General features: G+C 45.0%; 1 protein-coding gene across 3 annotated transcripts in view; it reads left to right on the top strand.

The window, feature by feature from the left end:
• Positions 1-18,860, top strand: part of DENND2A (DENN domain containing 2A) — a 61,592-nt gene that overhangs the window by 1,345 nt on the left and 41,387 nt on the right. The window contains exon 1 of one of the 3 annotated variants that reach the window (XM_074825990.1): positions 7,843-7,862. The exons of the other annotated variants lie outside the window; for them this stretch is intronic. The gene's annotated coding sequence lies outside the window, so the exon portion shown is untranslated. Of the gene's footprint in view, positions 1-7,842; positions 7,863-18,860 lie in introns of those variants that run through there. 3 annotated transcript variants of the gene reach the window in all.

Raw genomic sequence — 18,860 nt, 5'->3', positions numbered from 1 at the left:
CTGACCTTGAGGTGTTCTCGGCCACCTTTGCTGTTGCCATTTAAGCAGGGTTGTTGCTTTTGGAGAAGAGTGTCTCTGGCCTGGAGCTCAGCTGGGAGGATAAAGAGAGAGGCAGAAGGATTTCCATGGGACTTTCATTTGCTACTGGGAGGGGAGGTGCTGGTGTTGCTGGTGGATTAAAAAGCTGTTTTCTGTGTTGGCTGCCACCTAAACTTGACCACTCATTCTTGGTGTGTGGTAGCGAAATCCAATAAAGTGTACTGGCTCCATTTCTGAACCACCAGAAAGGGAGTTGTTACTGCATCCTGCCAGAGGAAAGGAATGCGTTTCCTCGACCCTTGTGTTTTATTCTGAATTGTTGTCATTGGGGTAGTGTTTTGGGGGGTTAGGTGGTTATTGGGTTTTGGGGGGTTTTTGTTCGGTCGTTTTTTTAAAAATAATCCAAACAGTGTTCCAGTGTGTGAGAATGGATATCTACCACACTGGGACAGACTTGGAAACAACTGAAAATGCTAAGTATGGAAATGAGAGGAAAGCCACAGGATTTCCCAGGGTAATACAGCGCCTCTTTGAGAAACGGAAGAGAAAGCACTGAAAACAAAGGGCACTGGAGTGACCCGGGATGTAAAAAGCAGGCTAAAGATTTATGGCTCAGCTGGGACCTCTCTTTGCCTGTGGGTGAGAAGGTTGTGTGCTGAAGCCTGGATTGGCCTTTGGCATGTCCCTGTCCTGACAGTCCATGCAGAAGTTGCTCCCTGTTCATCAGCTCAGATCCCTAAGCACGATGTTCCTTGTAGACCACAAGTGCGCGTGGAGCGTCCCAAAGCGCCGCTTTCGGTAGCGTCCCCAGTTCGCTGCCTTGGGAATCTTTTAGGACATTTTGTCTGCAGACACAACCACGTGATGCTTTCTGTTCTCCAAAAACAAGAAGGGCATTTAGATCCTTTGTCGAGCACTTACAATATGCTTGTCTTTCTCCCATGCCTGGCGTATTTACATGTTAGAAATGTTCATTTTGACAAGGAGATGATAAATAAAGACTGTGTAAGCTGCAAGGCAGTGGTTTTCAGAGGTGAGCTTAATCCAGTAGAAGCTTTTCCGCTAAGTGATTCTGAATATCAGCCATAGTAACTAATTCACATGGACTGGAATGAAAACCTCTGTTTTGCTGGGCACTCTGGGTGCACGGAGCCAAATGCAGTCCTTGCCCCTCATGTAAGAAATTTGCCAGTGAGATCTTCACGCAACAGAGCCAGACTCTTAAACATGGAGAGATGCTGGGTGTTTCAGAATTGCCCAGTAAGTGTCGTGTTCTTTTGGATCCCCCTAAGTGCATCCCAAGGCAGCTGGTTCTCTCTTCCTTTTCTAGCACCTGACATTTATTTCCTGACTGGAACTGTGCTGAAGCTACTCCTTCCTAAGTGGAGGCCAGACCAAGGGGAGAAAAGGCTCTGTAGTGCACCATTAAGCCTGTGAGAGTGGAGAAGAACCTCTCTTAAGCTCTTGTTGAGGCTGGTTAATTGTGATGATCAGCTCTCTTAGGCATCCAGAACTGGGGTATAAGCTCTTTGGGGAAGCATTTTTTAGCGGAAGGATTTAAGTACTAGTGGCTGATATGTCTGTTGGCAGGATCCCAAAAGCTGGCTGGAAGAGGCCTCTACTATGAAGGAAATGCTGAAATAGGACTTTTAATGAACTTGCATAGCAGTTCCTTAAGGACTGAGAAGACTCTCCACAGGGAAGAAGGGAGTGGGATGTAGCTAGAAAGAAATTTCTTGTGCATTGAAGTTCTGACAGTAAATGAGTGAGTCTGGTTTTGCCTAGATACAGCTCAAATAACATTGTATCTGAGGGGTACCTATCTGTAAGCACTGTTTTACCCAGACAAGGCTGGAGTACAGGCAGTGTTTTCTTGATTGTAGCTCTGAACTGCAACGGAAAGGACAACAGCACGCTTATCTTGCTTATGGGATTTTTCTCTGTTTTTCACCTCTAAGTGGCTTTACAAACTACTGGAAATGAAAGCAAAGGCTGAAATGTGTGAATACAGATGCCGTTCCGTGATTTCAGCCCAGGTTTTAGTGAGGAGCGCTCCCATTCTCGGTGTCCGTGGTCAGCCTTGTGTATGTCATATGACTGAACACCAGGCTCCTGGTTTCATGAAGGCAATGCTTTAGAAATGTAGGTTTTTGCAGGGGCCTTGGGTGATCTTGAAGTTGGGTGCCTAAGACAAAGAAACTAGAGTCCCTGGGGCTGCTGACCCTCTACAAGCTCGATTTTCAACTGAGATCTGTGTCCTTGGGTGGAAGTGTGGCACAGAACAGGCTGAGGACCAGTTCAAGGTCTCTCTTGTTGGTATAGCACTAAAAGGCATCATCACTATCTTACATAAGTAAATACTTACTGTCCTATAGGCCAGTCCTACTCAAGATCTGTCCCAGCCTTTAGGTGGTTCACCTAATTGGGTCGAGGTACTCTGTGTCTGTAGACATAGGACTGATGAGGTGAAATTCATAAGTCCCCAGTCCGGTACCTCATTGGAGCAGTGGATACTTGTCTGCTGCTTATGTGAGTCCTCACCAGTTCATGTCTTTTAATGAGCCAGGAGCTCAGTGGGAACTCATGGCATAGAGCCTGCAGTGAAACATCTTTGGGGCTCTGCCATCATGATGGTCCCATCCCTCCTGTGCCGAGACGGCTCTGAGCAGCTCTGAACTGTATCATGTGGTTCCAGCCTGTCACCATTGCCGTTGCCAATGTGCTCTTAGGATAATCCTGATGTGATGGCCAGGTATGCTGAAACCCCCTGGGTTTGTACTGCTCTGAGGTAAATATGTTGCCTAAACGTTTGCTGGTCAAATGCAGGGTGCCATGTATGTGCAACAAAGACCCCAAAAGGCAGCTCATGAGAAATCTTCCTTGCAAGAAGTTTTAAACATGAAGACTCCTTTCTTTAATGCAGATAACATGCATTGAGAATCTCATTTCTGTCTTTTCTGCAAATAGCACAATCCTGTGGTAAAGCTGAGGGGAAGTCAAGTGTAGTTGGGAAGATGGAAGCTTGAAAGAGTAATGTCCTGCTGGAATGAACACTGTGAGTGCTGGTGTAATCTTCATCCTTTCTTTCAGTGCTTCTTCCCCTCCCCAGGTTAGGGAAACCCGCTGCAGCTGGCATACTGTTAGTTCCAGGGATTTAGCAGGGTGAATTCAATGGTTACAGTGGTGATTAAAGGTCAGTTTTTACTAATTAAACTCGTTAGGAGTTAGTACATCTCTGAGACCCTGTACATTTTGGGTGAGGTCATCATCCCACCGCTGGGACACTGCCGGCCAGCTTTGCTTGGGGTCTTTTGGTGTTCTTTTTTTAATCGCTCATACAAATGAGAATTTGGCTTGAATGTTACCGGTTACCGTTCCGTACGTTCCGTTACGGAATGTACTGTTGCTGAACGTGAGATCCGTCTGTGTTGGCCATCTGACGAGCAATTCATGGGCGGTTGGGGTAAAGCCTCGGGTTGCTTATCGGGAGCGGGGAGGCCAGGAGAGGAGGCGGTTGCCCTATGGCTGGGCTGTGGTGTTCAGCTCGGGCAGGAGTCACCCGTTCTCAGTCCCCCTGTGCTGCAGCCGAAGCTCTCGCTCAGCCCTGTGCTCCTGGGCTGGGAACCGGCAGTGTTTATGTGATGAAAGGGAGCAGAAGATGGCTTTTCCTGAGCACTGCTTTTGCCCATGCATGTGCTGGCCTAGAGCCAGGATGGAAACTCTGTCCTCATGAGCAGAGAGAGGGAGATGGGAGGGGCGAGAGATGGAGAGGGGCCCAGAAGCAGAGGGAATTAAAATAAAAACGCCAACCCATACAGAGAAAAGCCTCTAACAGATGGGCCTGGCCATTCCTGGGTTCTTCACACAGTTGACTTCACGTGCAGCATTGACGAGGTCTCATCTAGGAGTGTGAGTATGGGGCATGGATCGTTTTGAGATGCGTGATGTAAAATCAGAATAAAAGGCAAAAGGAAGGAAGCTAGATGGGTAAGTTAGTTGTCTGGCTCTATACGTGATGCCTGAAGTGGGGTTTGTGAGTTGCTACTGGTGCTGTGCCACTAATAAGGCAGATGCTGCTGTGTGAGCCATTGGAGGGGCATTACTTTGTTTTCGACTGTGGCATCCTTTAACAAGGCAAGTCTTGTCTCTTCTCCTCTGTAAAATAGTATTGCTAATGCTGACAGAAGTTTGTTTCACTGGTCTTGTTCCTTCTAGCACACATGCAGCAGAGAGCTATCAATCTGGATTGAGATAGTGTAAAGATAGGTTATGCAAGTAGATACTGGCAGCTGTATTTTCCTATGCCTAGCTCCTCATTAGGGATGATGGTAAGTAATCAGATTTGCTGAACAGTTCAGCATACGGGGTGCTGACCCTGCTTGGGCTAGATATCTGTGCAGGAGACTCTGCCTGGCAGAAAATCTGGTCTCGGAGAAGCAGTCAGAAAAGCTTGGCTCTGAGCTCCTTTGAAAATCTGGCCCAGACACTTAAAATGTCAAGAGCTGATGATGGTTAGGGGCAACTTGAGTGGGGAAAGGTGCCACCTCAGTTGGAAGTGCATGAAAGAGTTCTGGGTGGGACCCTGCCAGGCAATGAGACTCGTGATCCTGCAGATCCCTGAGAGCAGATGGCTCCTGACCAAGTTCAGGCACGTAAGTTGTGTTTCCAGAACCTTACTGGGGACTCTGGCAATTCACCAGAGAGACTGTTTCAGGGGGCAAGGACTTACTGCTCTTTGTAACCAGAATAATTTTAAATGGCTGGATGCTCTGTGTTTTAATTAAATTTCCCTTTGGGAATAAAAGTGGTGAAGTGTTTCTGTGATCCCGCCTACACTTAAATATTTTGTACAGTGCCCCCAGTTTGGCAAATCGTTTAAGCAGACATGTAGGTCTAAGCGCATGCTTAAATCCACCCAGCAGAGCACTTTGGCTGCCAGTGCAGTACATCATTCCTGCTCAGGGAAGTTTGGACTGGGCTTCATGAAATCTAATTGAAGATAGCAGGCTTTGAGAGTAGGCTTAAAATTAAACACCTGCTTAGGTGTCTTCCTCATCACAAGTGGTCTCACACACCCAGTTGTATTCTGTAGGGTCATTTTATATTAGTGATGTCCTTGAACATTGCTTTCCTCTTAATATCCTGCGAGACTTCTTGCCAAGTGCTTGCTGACAAGCCGCGTTACTGTGAGCAGTTCAGGTGAGATGCTGTCACAGCCCTGGTATTTTGCTAGCGTTGTGAATAGGCATGCATATGTGAATGATTAAATCAACCCATCAGGGTGTCATCTGGAGAGGAACAAATGCTGAGCTTGCTTTGCAGGCGGGGGGAGGATGAGATCCCCCTCTGTATTTTTTGCTGAAAGCTTTTCCCCTCTGCAGATGTGCAGCTGCTGTAGTTCCTTGCCAAAAGTCGGCCGTGACTTTCAGAGCTGGGGAACGTGCACACATCTGCTTGCAGAGGAGAGCAGCGAAGGGGCTCGGGTCTCCTGTCCTAGGGGATTATGTTCTCGTGATAGATAGCGCTAACTGTCATGGAAGGAAATGGCAAATTTCACAGGGCACTGTGAGGGTACTTCATAAATATGAGTTTGCTTGCCAGCGTCAGCCAAACACCACCTTGCTAAATGAGAAAGGAAAGAGCTCCCAGAGACATTTCAGACTATTGGAGCTTTTTCTTTAAAAGCGTTAAGCCCCCCTAGAAAATAGATATGTTTTCCACATACAAAAATACAATGTGTTTCAGCTGCAGAGCATGATGTGACTATAGGCTTCACATTTTCCTTTAGGTAAGAGTCGAGTCTCGGGTTATCCTGAGCTCAGAGTGGCTTAGTAGCAAAGGGAAATAAATGCCTTTAACTATAAATCAAGAAGGGTGTCTTCTCCAGCACGTGTAGCACTTCAGAAGTCAACAGCTGGCCAAAAACAGACCCTGAGGCATCCTCCACAGTCTGCTGAAGTCCATGGGAGCTTTTCCTTGAATTCAGTGAGCTTGGGATCAGGCTGTCATTGAGAATCTGTGTTTCCCTCCCTTGGCATGCTAGGCGTATGTGCGGCAAGCTGTAGTCAAATTCTGCAAGAGTATTTCTTACTGCAAAGAGATGGTTAAGGTATTGAGCTTTTTCCAGATGATGTAAGAAGGTCTGATCTAGCTGGCTGCCATTTTTCAGCTTTGTCACACTCTGAGAGAGGACTGAGAGGTTTCCTACTGGGAAACCAACACATGGTAACTGTTTTTTGCACCAGATTTCTGTCTCTGTTCCCCAAGATTACTATGAGTGACTCAAGTTGAAGTTCTGTCATGGTGTCACCTCTCACATACAACAGTCCTGTCCTTGTGTTGGTGAAGGATACTGATGGCTATTGCCACTTAGTCTGTGCTAAAGCTTGCCCCATTGGTATCCTCTTGTTTGCACAGTAGGAAATTTCCTTCTAGGATGATTTAGAGTACACAAGTTCAGTGGGAATCCAAAGTTTCCCCTGTTAAATTCCTAAATTCCATCACTAGTCAGAGAAAGACACTTTTGGGTGTGTTTCAAGGAAAAATAGGATCACCTCTAAAAGGCACAAATTTCGTAAAATGTTGTCAGAATTTGATGAGGTTGGTTTTTTTCAAACTACTTATTCTGACATGTAATATATTGCTTCATGTCCCGCTTGCTTAATGTTTGCTTACATGGGATAAAATTATTTTTCTGATCCAAAGGAATCTGGAAACATTATCAGAAACAAAGCGTTTGCCATGTCAGAGCAGTGAAGGACTTCAACTCTGACCAGCAATCACTGCAGGAATAAAAATTCTAGCTTTTCTGTTCTTCAAACCAAACTATTCACATACACCAATTCCAGTCCCTCTGCTCATTCATGCTCAAGGCAGCCTTCCATTAGATTTTTATTATTATTATTGTGAATAGAATAGAATAGAATAGAATAGAATAGAATAGAATAGAATAGAATAGAATATTTCAGTTGGAAGGGACCTACAATGATCATATAGTCCAACTGCCCGACCAGTTCAGGGCTGACCAAAAGTTAAAGCACATTGTTAAGATCATTGTCCAAATGCCTCTTAAACACTGACAGACCTGGGGCATCGATCACCTCTCTAGGAAGCCTGTTCCAGTGTTTGACCACCCTCTCAGTAAAGAAATGCTTCCAGTGTCCAGTCTAAACCTCCCCTGGTACACTTTGAACCATTCCCATGCATCCTGTTACTGGATCCCAGGAAGAAGAGCTCAGCATCTCCCTCTCCACTTCCCCTCCTCAGGAAGCTGAGGAGAGCAGTGAGGTCACCCCTCAGCCTCCTTTCTCCAAACTAGACAAACCCAAGGCCCTCAGCCACTCCTCACAGGACATGCCTTCCAGCCCTTCCACCAGCTTTGTTGCCCTCCTCTGGATGCATTCAGTAGTAATATTTTATTTTCACTTCAGGCTCCTGGTAAAGATCTGGTTTTTGAAAAATCAAGCCTGACCTTGGATTACATTGATTTTTCTTTCTTTCTGTTTTTAAGTAAAAACACATTATCAAAAAAGCCTGGAAACAGGTAATCACTAAACCATTCTTTTTTTCCTGAAGGACTGCTGTCTCACTGTCTCTGTTGCACATGTAACTTTCTTCTTTTTTTTTTTTAAACTTGTGAACAATATTTTGCAATAGAGGAGATTGTTGTATGACTTGCCATGAAATCCTTGAATGCAGAATTAAGCAGGAGATTGTATAATGAAACTTTTCTTAAGCAGTTGTTTTACAGAGTCAGCATAACTTGGTGATACACTGATGAAGCATAGTGAGATGTACGTGGATGAGATCACCAGAAAAACAAGGTGGTGTGTACTTCCAGCAATGACCTGGAAGTGGGGTTTGGGGCTTTTTGGTGCTTTGGAGGGAATTTTGTGGTATTTCTTTTTCAGTTTTGTAGTTGAATAAAAAAATTATATGAATAAGTATTTGGAGAAAGGTATCAGGGTAGCCCCATCTCTTCCCTTCCATCCTTTTTTCCCTTCCAAAAAAAAATATGGTGGGAAGGAGGAAAAGCCTGAATAAAGTGTTTCAGCTCCTTGTGAAGGAAGGTTTAACACATCCTCTGCAACCTAGCTAAACTTTGCTAGGTAATGTCATTTCACAATAAAGAACCTGACTCTTGTAAGCTTCCTTCAAATCACATCAAACGTTTTCTTGAAAGTTTCTCTCTCTGTTGGGTTGGTTGGATTTTTAGCAGCATACTGAATTTAGATCAAACTTGGAAAAAATTATTTCAGTTGATTGGAAACCATAAGTAATTTGCTTATCCAGCAACACCCAAACCTGTTTGTGATTGTGAATTGAGTTGCTGAGACCATGCAGCTGTATTTCAGGTATGTGAGCATATCTTGCCCAGATAAGTTTCTGGACCCTTTCTGATCAGGTAGGAGAAACAGGCACTTTTACAGCATGATTCAGAGTTTGTGAGATGCCTGTCCCAGGAAGGGAGAGTACTTCTAGAGCACAAATTACCTCTTGCGAGTATTAAAGAGGCTAAAAGAGTAGCTCACATGTGGACATCAAGCTGAGAGGGGTCGGCCCATTGTTCCAGGTTCATTCCTGCTTAGAAAATTATGTTAATCTGAGGTATCTGGGAGCATATTTTTCATATAAACTGCTTACTCTTATCTCGGTGTATAATATTTTGAAAAGTCAGTCTTGCCAAACATATGACCCGAGGTAGGACTGATTTCTTACTCGTCATCATTTTGACCTGTCAAGAAAAATCAGATTCGTGTGGAAAAAAGTCTAATGAAAAGTAATTTCTTAGTTTTATATGATAACTATATTTACAAACACAATGCATCTCGAATATTCTTTTTGCTTAGGAAGGCATATAAGTAAAGATAAATTCTTGCTAACCTATTTCTAGTGCTGAAATTTCTCCTCTGTCTTATTTTTCTTTTTAATGCAAATGCAGTGAACCCACTTGGAGAAGTGGATAACAGATTTTTATTGAGTAATTCTCTCCAATCTGAATGTCTGAGTTAATACATGTGGAAGAGATGGGAAGAAGAATGCCTACTTGAGTGCCAAACATTTTTCTTACCAGCCAAGAAGTAAATCAAGTATAGCATTACATAAGCTCTTCTTGTGCTTCTTCTAGTTGAAGAAAATGTTTGGGGAATTTCCCTTAAAAGATCGAGTTTAGATTTAGTTTGCCAGTAGTGTCTGTAGGCATTCTCTTTTCAATAAAGAAAATCTAGGTGTTACCAGGAGATCCACTGTGTTCAGCCATGGATTAACTGAAGCAACATAGTGCAGCTTCTACCTTTGCATAAAGAAGGTGGTTCTGGTGAGGAGTATCTAAGTGGCCTGTTCATAGAGTATCTAATCTAGAGAACATGTGCATTTGTTAAAATCACCATTTTCTGCAGGGAGAAAGACATGGCAGCCTCTTTCTTGAGCCAGACTTTTAAAGCTGAGTGTATAATGCTGATATTTTTGGGGCAGCAGGGAGGGGAACTTCGCAGAGGAACCTGCATATCATCAGGGTGTTGTACTGGGTAGGTCACCTGTCTCCTAGTGCTGGTTGCCAGCTGTGGGAGACCTCATCTCTCACCCTGCAGGAAACCTTTATATTCTTTCAACATCCCATGAGAACCTGTAAGACTTGCCCCCTCCAGCGGGGTTTTATGGACTTGAGCTGAGGGGGTGTGCTTGGGTTTCTGTAGGTAGACCTGTGTTGGTGAGGAGCAGAAATGAAGTGAACGTGGAGTGTTTGGTGGGTGAAATGCAAGCCACACCGTAATCACTGGAGTCAAATCAACACCTTCAGTACAGCTAGGATTTTGCCTTGCATTGGACTGGAAATGAGATGTTTATGAGCATTTAAGATGAAAGGGGTTGATGTTTATTGAATAGTTCAGGGGACAGGGGCTTCTGCAAAGGGTTTTACTCCAGAAGACTCCTACTTTGATAGTTTGTTCTGGGTCCTGTAAAATCTGCCCTTGTGAAATGCATTCAATGCTGGCTGCTTTGTAGTGATGAGTTTTTCCTGTGCACAATAAACAGTATTGGGGCCCGGTCCAGGACAACATTCAAACATCTTGGGTGGAGTATGCCCTTGTGGTTACCCTGGAACACAAAACTTGGATGCACGTTCTCTGGGTTGGAAGCTTCTGTAAGAGTAGCTCTGCTTCGGTTGTGAGCTAGAGGCTCAACAGAGGAAATTGTACATGGGTGCTCTGCTTCTGCTCCATTATCAAACACATTGATGTATATTAAAGAAAGTAAACAATGGAAATTAAAGTCCTCTAGAGTATTTATTGCCTTTAGTACATCCTTTGGAAGAGAGTAGTGAACAATATGTGCTTGTTTGATAACTCTCCAGTTTCTAGGTTTTCTGCCATGAGAAACCCAAAGAAATGCTTCAGCAAAGCGAAAACCCAAATCTCCCAAATAAATGCTTTCAGTATTGCTCAGTTTTGTTGTTTGCTTTTTTTTTTTAATTTAGTTATGAAATAACTTTAAGCTTTTGAAAAATTTGTACCCTGATCTCTCTGAAAGTAGAATGAATTTGGGAAGAAAATATTTTCTTTTTCTAATAGTGAGAATTTACAGCACTCAACAGTATTTGCCAAGGCACTGGTGGATTCATGGCCTCCCTAATAGCTTCCACTGAACTGTTGAAGTTTGTTAGGCACTAAGAATTACTGGGGACAAAAGGCTGTGGAAATTGTTAGGGATAGCGTAATTGTATATCTTCTTTTAGCAGCCATTTTTTACTGGTTCTTTGTTGGTTGGTGGAGAAAGGCAAAAAATACCTCTTGGGGAGGAAAAGTAACAGCGTTTTGAAAGGGAATTCTGCAGGTTTTTTGTTAGTTGGTTTTGTTCTCCATGGAGAAAATGAGAGTGAATTCTCTCTTTTCCAGTAATTAATGACAGGTTGTCATAGGATAATCCAGGTTGGAAGGGATTGCAGGAGGCCTCTACTCCAGCCTGCTGCTCAGAGAGGTTCATGTCTGAGCTCAGACCAGTTTGCTCAGGGCTTTGTCTGGTTGAGTCTTGAAAACCTCCAGCAATGAAGATGGCAGGGCTGTTCCAGAGATGTATTACCCTCATGGTGAAAAAAAGAGGCGGGTTGACATAGCGCTTAGGGATATGGTGTAGTTGGGATCTGTCAGTGCTAGGTTAATGGTTGGACTAGATCTTCAAGGTCCTTTCCAACCAGGATGATTCTGTGATTCTGTGAAATTTTTCCTCATATCAAGTCTCTACGTTGTTTGCACTTGTTCCCATTGTCTCTCATCCAGCCAAGAGAGAAGCAGCCAAGGAATTTGCTTCAGGTCACACACAGTGCTACACTGATGGGTTTGTTTTTACAAGAAGTAAAATGTTTAAAAAGTCATGACAGAACGTGGAAACCTGAGTCTTGTTTCTGAAAGGGACTGGGGTGCCTGGTTGGCAGGCCAGATGTGATTTGGACATGCTCAGGTGCAGAGCGTCACTGGGTCAGTCTGTCCATCTTCCAAGCTGCCAGGCCATGAGGAAGCTCTTTAGACTCATCAGTTCTTCTGGAAGTGCCTTTTTCAGGACTGTGACCTGTTATCTCAGACATCTCCCATGTTAGCAAGTCCTGCCGGCTCTGTGGAGCCAGACAATTTGCAAGGTATGTAGGTGCACAAAGATGCAGATAGATGTTCTCTCAGTTTTCCCAGCAATACCTAGACAGCATCTCCAGTTGCAATCAGGGAAAAAGGAATGCGTGCCTAAAATTCATTGAAAATGTTAGCCACTCTTACAATGTTTGTTTTAAAAAAATATGATCCTCTGTTGGTTTTGAAAATGGGACTTAAACTTCAAAGTCATCTAGTCACTTCTGAAAATTTTGCCTTTTCCTAACTGCTTGTTTATTTTCCTGGGGCTTTCCTGCCACAAAGGTGGCAGAAGAATGTGCCACCAAGCCATTGTGGTGTCTTACCAGCATTTTTGCCTGACAGTACTAGGAGAGGGTTAGATCTGATTTCCCTCCTGTTACATAGTTTTCTTTTGTAGTCAGAAGCTGTCAGAGCCCATGGGGAAGAACATATGGGTGGTTATATACATTAGACTTGCTCCTTATGCTCTACCCTTGTGCAGTGGGTCAGGGAGCCAAAGAGCAAAGGGTCCTTCCTCAAGCTGTTTTGTGCTCGGGTTGCCAAATGCCTGGTTACTGAGAGAGCACAGGCAGACGAGCAACACGGTGATGTGAGTTGATTTTCTGTTTGTGTTGCTTTCTTGTCCAGGGGTGCCAGTGTCAGCGCAGGGGGAAACCCTTGTGTTTCCCCTGGCCATTGCCCTCCTGACACGCTCCTCTGCCGAGCCCCGTCAGAGGTTCCTGTGCTCAGGATCACTCTGGGAGGGGAGAGAGTATCGAACTGCATATGAGAGTAAAAAAGGGTGGAGGAGGAAGAGTGATTTTCCCTAGGATTTGGGGGTTTTGGTTAGGGTTTTTTTCCCACTTTTATTGGCCGTGAGTGTAATGACCGCTTAACCACATGGACCAGGCTCGCTCCCTCCCCCACGCTTCCTCTCCCTGGCAGAGCACAGGCTCTCAGATTTCCTCCCAGCGCGGGCGGATGGCGGCTCTCAGCTACATTCCTCTTAGTACAAAAGAAAAGGAAAAACTGCTCTCCACACGGGCAGATGGCCGACTGTTTCCTGGCAGCTCTGCTCCAATGTCCTTTTTCCTATTGTCCTGACAAACACACGCACACATGCACGCACACACCCACAGAGAGCAGCTTTCCTCCTCGAAAAATAAATAAATGCAAGCTCCTTTTGCAGAGGTTTTTCTTCTTTGGAGCTGGGCAGGTTTCCTCCTTGTGATGGGTGAATCTTTGGCGGCTCACGTGCTGCCTGGCCCTGCTCTCTGCTGAGGAAGGTTGAACGAGGGGATGGCATGCTGTGCTGTGCCTGAAAGATTTCAGTAAGGAATAAGATCTGCAATAAGCAGATTCTGCGTTTATGATGGTTGAGCTATGCGGGAGAGTGAGGGTGGGAGAAAAGATGAGGTTGAGCAGGACAGGGAAGCGGGGTCTCCAGAACCAAAAAGCAATCTCGAGGTGACTTTTGCGTGAGCTCAGAATGTGATGCTTAATAGAGACAGAGTGTAGTGGCAGGTCATGGACTCGGAGCTGGTACAGGAAGGTCTCCTGGAGCGTGCAGCTACCAGGGCTCTGCAGATGGTGCCCCAAGGTTGTGGTGATGGACATTTCAGGAAGTTGTGTGCTGAGTCCTCATCAGGAGGGGCAAGAGTCAGCATCCTGCAGGGTGAAGGCCACTGAAGGAGAGATTTGCTGAGGCTCCATTTGTCTTCCCCAATGATAACTTCTTCCAAAATAAGTTGAGGGTCTTCGTTTTAATGCTCTCATTTCCTTTCTGAATGTGAGACAATTTGTCTCCGGCCAGGAAACTCTTTGCAGAGTTGCTCATTGAAGGGACCTCTTTGGGTCCCGTTTATGCTAGAATAGCAGAGGTTATCTCACCACATCGAAAATGAATTCCAGTGTGGTTCATGAGTTGAACACTATATTTTAGTGGCAGGTTGTTTCCTATGCTGTCAAAGGTTTGGGTTTTTTATAAGCATAATAATAACCCTGAATTCTTTCCAATTCTTTTTACGCTAGAAGTGATTTACTGTTGTTGTAGGACTGGTATATTTCTAACACAGCAATCTATCAAAGGAGACAAGTATCTACACCAACTGGCTACACTGGTAAAAATGCCTATTTGCCAATGAAGTTTCTTCTTTGTTGGGGACTGAAGCCAGTTCCACTGCATCTGATAGGAATCCTCCCTCTCCGTATGGCTGATCGATGGTTCTGCTGGCAAACGTGTGCTCATGTAAGTCTAGTCCATATTTCTTTTGTTTTATTCCATATTGACTACAGTCGTCTTGTATGTGGGTAGTTTCAAAGCCAAAGAAAACAGGTATGAAATGCCGGCTCCACTGATGTCATCAGCAAGCTCATGTTTGCTTCAGCAACACAGGATTCACCACTAATGTCTTCTTCAGCCTTGACTGAAAGTAACTGAATTTTCATTTATCAGGCTGCAAAGCATAAGTAAATATTATGCCACTTTGAAAGGGGCAGAGCAATCCCACTGTGAGCACACATGCGCTAATACAAATTCTAAAATGCAAGAAGATGATCTAGTATTGCCAAGAACTGTCACAGAAGAGCTGTCCTTTACTCCTGCCTTCACTTCCCAGGGTCTTGGTTTCTCCATCTGGAATTGTATTTTTTTAAATCTTTTGTTCATGGCTTCCTTGTAGAAAGCTTAGTCTGAAACATTTAATTCCACTAAACACTGTAATCGGATTTCATTTTAGCAGCCAGATTGGGAAATATTGAATCTTCCTCTTCTTTCGCATGTGAATTTTTTCTTAGTATTTGTAAACCTACCTGCAGGGGTGAAGACTCATCATGTCTCTAAGCAGTAATACAGACCATACTTGCCACCGTGAAGAATAACAGTATTTACCCTCTATACATGCAGGATTTAATCTGTGCTTGTGAGCAGTGAATTAGAAAAAGAGTGTTGCTGTTTTGTTTGACATGACCATGTAACATCCCACCGCTAACCCTGGAAGTGCTGTGTCTTCCAGCTGAGGGTGTGGTTGCCTGAAGGAAACTGGAGGGATGTTGAATACCATTTGAGTTGTTGAGCTTTTTTTCTGTTTGTTATGTATTTAGAGGGAGGAACAAAGGGAAAATAAGACAATGGGAAATGTGGGACAAGCTTAATAATAGCGGGTGCAAGGAGCCCCACCTTTAACAGAAGACAATTCACATTGTGAGACCCTTTTTTCGATTTCTGTCTTCAGGTCAGGTTTTTTTTTTGTTTCAGTCTGCAGTTTTCCATGCTGAGCATTGCCTCTGGCTGAATTACTTTTGAAAGCCTTCAGCCAAAATGTTTCAGCTGTTTCAAAGAGTGAAGCTAGGAGAGAAAAATGTGCTGTTTTCCCTGCATTAGAAAGTACATGAGGCTTTTCTTTTGATAAGACTAATCTTATGCTTTGAAACAGAAGTGTTGTATGTTGTTTGGATCAGGAATTTGTCCTTTGCCACTCCTATGTCATCTCTACCTTAACTTTTCCAAGGCTTTCTGGGAAGAAAATTTCAACTGGAACAGGGTCAGCAGAGGTTTTTATATTTAGTAGCTAAAATCTTCAGTAGTTACCTTGTTCCTGAATGTGCTGTCCTTCCAGCTCCCTGTGCCAGGCAGGTGACGCTGGTGCAATCTCTGTGGAGCTTGTCCTACAACCTTCAGCAAATGGTTGGTGGAAGGAAGTAATGGACAGGAGGTGAGGGTAGTTTCTCAAGGGTCCAGCTGCTTTACTACAGAACATGGACAGCCTAAGGATGCAATTGAGACCCAGGGTGACCCACCAATATTGCCCACAGCAGGTCCTGCTGGCTCCCCTCTTCTCATTGCTGAGGGTTAGCTTCTTTCCAAGCACAGCCTTGTTGCCAACCTAGTCTTAACAATAGTCCCATAATAAAGCCCCAACCTGGGAGTCATATGTGATGGATAAATGCCATCTGCAGTTCAGAGCCAAAGGCTGGCCACCTAACCAGCAGTACAGAATACGTTTCTGGGGTTTAGTAGGACCTGCTTGTAAATCTCTGCCCAGGAATGGTGGACAAGACTACTGGGTTGTAGTTGTTTCTCCTGTGCCATCGATTATCCCACTGACACTGTAGCAGAAAAGAGGCGGGGATGGCTTAATTTACTAGTATCCAGAAAAGGCAGAGCCTGGACCAGGAAGGAAGGAAAAGATCTTCGGTCCTAGTCAAGGTCAATGATTTGGACATAAAGATGCAGTCATTCTGCTTCTGAAGAAATAATTGCTACACTGTGCGTGTGTGGGTATGCAGTGATGGAGAGGTGTGGGATCCACTCAGGATACTGACAATGGAAATGCACATAGAGAGTCCAATGTCTTCAACATGTAGGTGCAGACTGTCTGTGTAGGGCAAGCATTGTCTCAGATAAGCACTGTGGACATGCAGAAGTTGTATCCAGGAGTTCAGGATGTTTGGTAGCCAGGAGAGAGCTGTAGTGGATCTAAAACTGCAGACTCCTCAGGTTCTGCCCTGTAAGGGCAGGCAGAAAGGAGGTGCTCAAGCCAGTCTGGTTGGTGTCAGGTGGCTTTGTTTTGGTGATACTAGGCCTGGGAGCAAGTGGAAAAAAAAGAACTACTGGAAGCTGTAGGGAAGCAGCTTTTAAGGTAGTAGATTGGGTGGGGGAGGCTTCCTGGAAGTGTGGAGGGGAGGTTGTTTCTGCTGAAGCAGAGAGATAGGACACGGGTGGGCGAGGAAAACAGGCAGGGCTGAGGGCTGGGTAGATCTGGGAGAGCCCTTAGTTTGGGCAGGGAGGGGGAGGTAGGGGAGGAAGAGTCTGCAGCTAGGAGCCATCACAGAAAGTCGTTAGGATGGAAGGAAGGTATTTGGATGAGCTATGGGTAGAGGACTGGCTAAGCAATGATTTGAGGGGACAAGTCTGAAAAGAGAGGGATACAGGGAAGTGGTGATGGGGAGGATGGGAAGGGACAGAGGGGGCCTGGCTGGGACAGCTGATAGTGACTGTGGAATTAGCAGTGGGAAACGGACTTGAATTGTGATCCCAGAGAGTTAAACCTGGGCTGTCTGGGCAAGGGGAAACCTGGGAAGCATGGGCTTGTATTGAGTAGGCAAGCAAGGTGGTATGTAACAAGGATCTAGTGTGAAGAGGTGAGAGGACAGAGGTGGGGGCAGATCAGAGAAGTTTTTCTCAACATGGGGTCAAACTTAAAAATAATTGTCAGGCTTAACTGGGCAATCACAGTAATCTCTTTGGTGTGTCTGCGATTTCCTTCAGTGCAACAGAGGGGAGCTGTTATATATATATATATATTTTTATATATATATAGGTAACATAGCACGTGAAATGGGTGTCTGCAGGGGTTCCTTGCTTAATTTGGCAGGTAATGAAGGAGAAATGGCTAGGAACTTCCTCACCTGCCCTTCCCAGAGCTCTCTGCCATGTTGGACAAACCCTGAAAGTGGAGTTTTTGCCAGCTGCAGCCAGCTGTGTGTTCTCTGGCCTGGCTGCCAGATGTGGGGCTGTGGGGCTGGCCCCATGGCTGCTTGTGAAGGCAGTGGGGGTTGCACTTGTAACAGTCTGGAAAGTCAAGTCTTGCTCATCCCTGTACTAAAATCAAATTGTAGTCTGTGCAACCCAGTTTTCCATTTATATAGTTATATGGTGAGCAACAAATATCCTTGAAGGGAAACAGTGAGGAGAAAGCAAAATATTCAGTGAATCTGTCCCAGCAATATGATTTCATCCCTTCCATTCCATGTGCTTCAGTGCTCATCAGGTTTTCCATGACAGGTGATTGATGTCACTATCCGAGCAGAAAACCTTTTGCTTTTCCCCGCTTTTATTTCTTTGCTGGTTTAGTGAATTGAACTAGCTAGCTTGCTAGCCCTTGCTAGCTCAGAAAGGGCTTTACAACCATTGGAGCTGATGAAAGGGATGCAGGAGCAGGAAGGGAGGGAAAAGTAGGCATGCCCTTAGTCGGTTAGATCTGTTAGATCTGATCAGGCACGTCCTTTACCAAGGACAGGGATGAGACCACGTTGCTGGCAGCCAAGGGAAGAGCAGGGGCCCAGAGAGAGGGAGAAGCAGGGCAGTCCCTTTAACAATAGTAATCCTTTAAATCAGGTTAGTGACATATAAGCAGGCAGAGTTTGTTCTGTGGGCTTAGAGAGGGAGGAGGTCAGTAGAATGAATTATATCATAAAATTAAAGACATATCATAACACACAACACAGCTTTTCTGCATGCAGGCTGAACAACACTGTGAGCTTCTGCATTCCTTGCATTGCAGCGTTGTTCCTCTGACATGGGGTGTGTGCACAAAGAGAGAGGTTGCGGTACGTCGATTCCACTTGGGGTTTTTTAAAATACAGTTTGTTTTGACACATGGAATTCTGCTGACCCCACTGTAAGCCCTGTGGTGTGAGATATGATAGATCAAAGGGAAAAGTTAGGACTGAATAGGGCAAGAGGCATAGGAGGCTGTGTGGGATCTGCCTCTAAAAGATACTGTAGGAGTATATCACTTCCCAGTCGTTGGTCCTTCATGGATATGTTTACATAGGTTTATCCTGCTTTTTTTTCTATAATGAATTACTTGGGCCTTACTATCTGCAATTAGGATCCCATTACGAGTGTGATGAACTGAATGATCCTGCTGTTAGTGTCTTCCGTCCCATGGATCACAGGAGACTCACATGGCCAGGGCAATCAGTGCCTGCAAAGAGGTGACAGCTCACATAGCCCCAGACTAACTGTGCCCAGCACAGGATGGCAGAGTAGCTGAAGTGGGAAGGCACCTCTGGAGATGGCCAAGTCCACCCCTCTGCTCAGAATGGGGTCATGTAGAGCAGCTTTCTCGGGACATTGTCCAGTTGGGTTTTGAGTATCTCCAAGGGTAAAGCCTTTGCAACCTCTCTGGTGCTCAGTCACCCTCTTGGTAAAAATGTTTTTTCTCATGCATAAACTGAATCGTCCTTTCACTGGATGCCACTGAGAAGCCCTGCTGTTGCAGAGGTGGCCTGTCCTCCCAGACCTTGGGGTACGCTCATCTGCAGGGCTGATTGGGAGAGAAAAGAAGTGGACTTCACGGAAGTCCTCTGAGGAGAAACTGTTGCTGCTGTCAGCTAGGGAAGGCTTATGACACGTGTTGTGGAGCTTTGGGTGAAACACTCTGAGCTCAAGTTTCAGAAAACCCCTGACTTGCCACTGGGTTGGTGTTGGACACC

This window comes from Strix aluco, chromosome 5 (genome assembly GCF_031877795.1).
Source record: "Strix aluco isolate bStrAlu1 chromosome 5, bStrAlu1.hap1, whole genome shotgun sequence".
NCBI lineage: Eukaryota > Metazoa > Chordata > Aves > Strigiformes > Strigidae > Strix > Strix aluco.
This window is presented reverse-complemented; position numbering and strand designations above follow the sequence as displayed.